This window comes from Lutra lutra, chromosome 18 (genome assembly GCF_902655055.1).
Source record: "Lutra lutra chromosome 18, mLutLut1.2, whole genome shotgun sequence".
Taxonomy (NCBI): domain Eukaryota; kingdom Metazoa; phylum Chordata; class Mammalia; order Carnivora; family Mustelidae; genus Lutra; species Lutra lutra.
The window spans coordinates 19,702,208-19,708,467 of NC_062295.1; the positions used below are offsets into that span (position 1 = coordinate 19,702,208).

General features: G+C 47.3%; 1 long non-coding RNA gene across 2 annotated transcripts; it reads left to right on the plus strand.

Moving 5' to 3' along the window:
• LOC125090310 (uncharacterized) lies at nt 1-5,550 on the plus strand. 2 transcript variants are annotated; one of them, XR_007124291.1, is made up of 3 exons: nt 1-201; nt 3,616-3,764; nt 4,001-5,550. It is a non-coding gene; the product is annotated as an uncharacterized LOC125090310 (long non-coding RNA). The 2 variants fall into 2 exon arrangements; XR_007124292.1 differs by lacking the exon at nt 1-201 and adding an exon at nt 3,034-3,307.
• The last annotated feature ends 710 nt before the right edge of the window (nt 5,551-6,260 follow it).

Sequence of the window (6,260 nt, forward strand, 5' to 3'; positions counted from 1 at the left end):
ATAAAAGTAAAAAAACAACCAGCACTCTTTTGCACAAACCAGTTTGATCCTCTATCTACTTACTGCTTCCTCTAGAGACCCCGCAGCACCTGTGAAGACAGAAGGAAACTGTGTAAAAACTGGCGCTGAAGATGCCAGCGATACTTCCCAAATTATGGTTCTCCAGCAACATAACTGGGTAGCTTTTTATTAGTTTCTAAGGTAATCGTTTGGTGTTTTTACTTTATTCGAGATTCATTACATTTCAAGCACCTTTTTTTAGAAACAGAAATTTGGAAAGGTCAGCCATTCCTAAGTTAGTTCAGTTGGGTCACCGTTATCCCAACCCTTACGTGAAATTTAACTCCCTCGCCAGGAGAGAAGTTTGCTGGGGTTTTAGATCTGTTTTTGTAGATAGGTCGTGGTGAAACCTGAAGAAGTGGGGAGAGGGTAAAATCTGTCTGGATGAAGAGCCAAGAAGGGGAAAGAAAGAACAGGGTTTACACAGCCCGCCTGCCATACTCAGGGCTTTTCCCAAAAAATTAGGAAAAAGGTACACAGTGGTGGTGTGCGGTATCAAACAAAACAAAAAACAAACCAAAAAACCCCATGTATTTGAGTTCTAGAACTTATTATGGTGTCCTGCCAGGAGAACGTGTTTTTCTCCGTGACTTGTTAGAGAAGTGGAGCAGGGCCTCTTGGTCGGCCCCCGGAGCTGCTTAAGACGACTCAACCGCCCAAGGATACATAGTTGTTACTTGGGGCAAACCCCTCACATGTCAGTGGGCCACCACAGTGGAGCGCTGGTTATCAAGAGGGGAGGTGAGGAACACTTTTAAGAATCTCAGCTGGGCCAGTTTTGCCCCCAGGGGATAGTTGGCAACATCCGAATACATTTTTGGTTGTAAGCACCTGTAAGGGAGTGCCAGCTGGCCTCGGGAGTACAGAAATGCTTCTAAATATCTTGCAGTGCTTAAGCCTATCCTCCCCACGACAAAAAATTACCTAGCCTGGGGCGCCTGCGTGGCTCCGTGGGTTAAGCCTCTGCCTTCAGCTCAGGTCATGATCCCAGGGTTCTGGGATGGAGCCCCCGAATCCGCCTCTCTGCTAAGCAGGGAGCTGGCTTCCCCCTCTCTCTCTGCCTGCCTCTCTGCCTACTTGTGATCTCTGTCAAATAAATAAAATCTTAAAAAAAAAATTACCTAGCCAATAGTATCTGGGTTACTAGGTAACCAGTAACCTGCTAGACAGAGGTGCAGGGAATGGAGTTACCCTGTTCCTAATGTCCCTACTGAGGGGCGCCTGGCTGGCTCAGTGGGTTAAGCCTCTGCCTTTGGCTCAGGCCATGATCTCAGGGTCCTGGAATCGAGCCCCGCATCCTCAGCGGGGAGCCCGCTTCCCTTCCTCTCTCTCTGCCTACTTGTGATGTCTGTCTGTCAAATAAATAAAAGTGAAATCTTTAAAAAGAAAAAAATAAATAGATATACTGTGGATTTTTGCAAATGGCGGTAATTTAAATTTTCGCCTAAATCACCCTTACTGGCACACCTAGACAGACCAGTGATGAACAATGTTGAGAGCAGCCTAGAGCTGCAAAAGAACCCCAGGTCTCCTCCTTTCCGTCCATGCCAAGTTCCCAGTAGATAGAAGAACTCAGAGATAACAGTTGGAGAGGACCAATGTAAACAAACTGCAGGAAACTTGAAAGCACTGAATGTTTCTAATTATATCACTCATTTTACAAACAAATAAATTCATTATACATAGTTTGTTATTAAAGTTACCCAGTAATTGACAATTACAAGGATAAATCTTTGCAGCTCATTGGAACGGGACAACTTCTAGGCAGTACATAAAGTTTCACTGCTTCTTGAGGTGAAAGCACCTCAGCCTTGGCAGTGGAACTGTAGATGGTTCATATTTGAACGGCTAAGCTCCCATGTCTTAAATTTTACTTTTTAGAGACTCAAAAGGTAAAATCACAACTAGGGTTAACTATACCACACCCAGCAAATGAAACTGATGGGAAAACAAAGTGATTGTAATTAAAAATACTAATAGCAAGTGAAAACTGGGAACCAACTCAGTACGGCACTGATGTTGAATATATTACAAACGGCTCTCGAGGACATCCCAGCGCAGGGGCACTGCAGCCTCTGATGGGAGGCCTCCAGAAACTCGAGCTACAGTACGTTCATTTGATTCGGGGATAGCATCTCTTCTAATAACCTCATGAACCTTAGAATGAATTCTATAGCATTGTGTGTCATTTACCCAAAAAACAATAAAGTTAGGCATTTTGCGTCCATTTTCCAGCACTTAAGAGGACACTTTTACGTTTTCAGTGGCTGCATGTAATGAACTGCGAATCTGCTGTCGCTGAAGCTGTTGTTAATCTCAGGGTGATATACATGCAGCCTGTATTTCTCTGTATTAGTCTGTAATTCTCTGTATTCTCTGTAATTTCTCTGTATTAGTCAGAGAAATAAAACGCTTGGTTGTGTGGTCTTACTCTAGCATCCAAGAGAGTGAAGATACTGTGTGAAATATTGGGGTCTTAGAGGAATTTTCCTTGGTATACTTTGTGTTTTTTAAGTTTACTAAAATGATTATAGAGATGAAGGCATTTCACTTGGGAAGTAAACGAAAAGGAGACTCTGGGCAGATACAGAAAATCGTAATGCTAAAATCTATGAAAGGGTATGGATGTGGCAGTCCTACAATTTTTCAAAAATTCCTAAGCATTTTGGAGCCAGAAAGAAGCACCTGAAGCTTTAAGAAGATAGTTAACAGGGAAAAGAAAATACAGTGGTTTTTTCCAGTCTAAAAAAATGAACATGTAGAGGGCGCCTGGGTGGCTCAGTGGGTTAAGCAGCTGCCTTTGGCTCGGGTCATGATCTCAGGGTCCTGGGATCGAGCCTCGAGTCGGGCTCTCTGCTCAGCGGGGAGCCTGCTTCCCTTCCTCTCTCTGCCTGCCTCTCTGTCTACTTGTGATCTCTCTCTGTCAAATAAGTAAATAAAAATCTTAAAAAAAAAAGAACATTTAGGGTTAGGTATTTCTTCAGGCTCTACAAATCATAAATAAATAGAGATTGAAGAGCGGCTGGGAAGTAATAGGTTAGCTAAATCCTCCCACTCCCGTGAAGTTATTTTATCACTCAACACCTTCTGTTGCTTGGGCACACCGGAATACAAGTCACTTTTCTTGAGAGAAAGGTGTGTCACCTGTCTTTTTTGTGTTTAGAGGTGTTAGCCCCTGAAAGTTGCTCCCAAACTGAAAGCCACGGCCGCCCCTGCAGGAGTGCCGTCACAGCCTCAGGACCTTGAGGTCAGTCCCACTGAGTTGCTCGCTGGAACCCATATAGGCCTTTCTGTCTTTGGGAATATAAAAGCGTTGATCACATCTCACTTTATTTTATTTTATTTTTTAAAATTTATTTATTTATTTGACAGAGATCACAAATAGGCAGAGAGGCAGGCAGAGAGAGAGGAAGGGAAGCAGGCTCCCCGCCGAGCGGAGAGCCCAATGCGGGGCTCGATCCCAGGACTCTGGGATCATGACCTGAGCCGGAGGCAGAGGCTTCAACCCACTGAGCCACCCAGGCGCCCCTACATCTCACTTTATTTTAAATACAGTTTACCAAATTACCAAACGGCTTAGTGATGGCTTCTCTGGAAAACTATGCTCCTGCATCAAGAATCGGTTTGTTCATTAAAGCTGGCTGCAGATCTGAGGACTCCAACAACTTAGGAACCTCTCATCTGCTTCGTCTTCACCCAGTTTGGTAAGCATCTTTACTGTCTCACTCAGTTCAGGAATGCTATGGTATCTCGGTCCTACAGAAAAGAAAAGCTGTTGTGTGTTTCGTTTTATAATACTGAAACTAAAAAAGATCCGCTGTGTAGATAAAGATCTTCTTGAATCTAATGACAGTTAGACGTTAGACTGTGACGTAGTGTGATGTTTGCCAACTTGGCATTAGGAAATTCCTAAAAATACAATTGTTCTTTCTTTTTCCAGACTACTAAAGGAGCTTCATCTTTCAAGATAACCCATGGAATCGAAGCAGTTGGTGCTAAATTAAGGATTGTTAAAAATAAGTAAAGTAAATGAATAGTGAAAACCCCAGAAAATATTCGATTATAAGGGAACTTTTCTGTCTTCTCAAGGCAATTAAGAATTTGTTAAACAGACACAAGAAGAAGGCAACGGGGGCGCCTGGATGGCTCAGTGGGTTAAGCCTCTGCCTTCGTCTCAGGTCATGATCCCAGCCCATATCTTTCTGCCTTCACACTTAATCCTTTCCCGGTTTAAAAGGACGGCAGTAACTCCAAGTGCCAGAACATCAAACGAAATTGAAAAATTTCATCAAAAATGGAAGATTAGAGAGATCAAAAGGGCACATATCCACCTGAACTCTGGAACTTCCTACCTCTATACTTTTTGTTCTGCGTGATATCTTTGGTTTGCTCATAAAAGCAGAAGTCTGGGGGCAGAGGGCTAATATGCCCCTTGTGGGGTGGTGCGATATCAGAGAACACGTGTGGGGGACAGGGAGGAGGAAGAGCGCCTATGAGAAAGCATTATCAAGTTGGCTGCCATGAAGTGTGACTGTCCCCTAGGAAGCCCTGTCAACTGCATGTCAGGCCAGTGCCTCTAGAGGGCTGGCGTGGGGGATGCTTTCCCCACCAGCTCTCGGCTTCCAAGGGTCACAGGTTCGCCTGCGGTGTGCTGATTGCCTGGGACTTCTGAGTTTTGCATGCCAGGGTACCAGCTCAAGTCCCACAGCGCCCAACAGCTTGGCACTAACTAACAGGGAAGCCTTGGGGAGATGAGACATGTGGGGTCCAGGTGAAGGGGTGAGTTGAGGTGCAGTCCGAGGGCACATGCTTCTCATGGCATCTCAGGGGTGGGTAGGAGTGGGGTGAAGCGGTGTCTCATGTGCTCCGGCCCTTGCATCAACAAGAGCTGCCTGTTGACCTCTGCTTTTGCAAACAAGACGTCCTTCCTTCTTCCCGGAGAGAAAACGTCCAAGTCTGATTAGTCACAGAGTCCGCATCCAGCTGGGAGCCAGCTAAATTCCTGGACAAGTCTCAAGGCAGGAGGGTTTGTAAAACCATGATCCCTGCCCTTGCAGTTGGTGCGGAGCTCCTCGTTCCTACGCTCACCTTCGCCCTCCGCTACCCTGCGAGGTTCCTCTGAGCCCTTGCCCTTGTTGGACCGTGGTTCCTGGAACTGCCAGTCTTCTGTTCACGTGGGCCACGGGGGCAGCACGGGATGCCTCGGTGACTTCTCCCTGCCCCCACTCTGTGTTTGCACCCCGAGTGCCTCATGTACTCAGAATCAGGGAAGCTCACTTGCACTCGTCCCTCGTTTCTTTGGCTCCTTGCCCACTGGCATGAGGAATGCAACGCACTGAGAGGATGAGAGTGGCACCTAGGAGGTGCTGAATTCAATAGGACATAGCCTGTCGTTTAAGGGACTTGGAGGTGGAGTGTCCGCAGCGGTGACCTGGAAAGGCCAAGAATGCCTCCCCCAGAGCACAGCACCCTCCGGGCCTCGGGCACACCTGTTCCAGAGTTTTGCCCACGGCAAAGGGCGTGGGGGTGGGGGAGGGCAGGGAAAGGCTCCCGTCCACTCCCCAAGGGTGATGCTCTGTGGCCCGGCACGATGGGTGGAGGGTACCCACGCCGGGGGGTTCAGGTTCTTCCTCTTGAATAGGTTACATTCCACTGGGGTTTGTCAGGATCCCCATTGCGCCCCTGACATGAGGCCAGTCAAGGCCGGGTGTTGGAGGGACTGCGGGCCCAGCACCGTGTCCTATTGATGCGCAGGGCCAGTTCTTTCCAGAGCTCTTGCGTGGAGACCCCGAGTCTACATTCTCGGGGGTGTGGTGGGGGCAGCGTAGTGATCACAGACATGGGTCACAGATCGGAAAGCAGGAGGCTGGAGTGCAGCTTGTTCGGTCGCTCCTTCATTCAGCAGAAATTGGTGAGTGTCCTTTGTGGCGGGCCCTTCCTTTCGGGAGGGTGGTGGGTGTTCAGTGATCGGGAACACACGGTGAGTAGGATTGACGGGACGTCTGAGGTACTCACCACTTGGTTGGAAAAGACAGGAAGCAAATAATGACCCATGAAGGACGTAATTGCAGTTCTGCGTTGAGTGCCTAGATACAGTGTGCATTAGAGTTTGTAACTTAGGCGGTACACTTATGCTGAGGACAGAAGGCTAAGACAAATGGTCTCAGGGTGTGGGAGGGTGCTCCGTTAGAGCAGGGTGG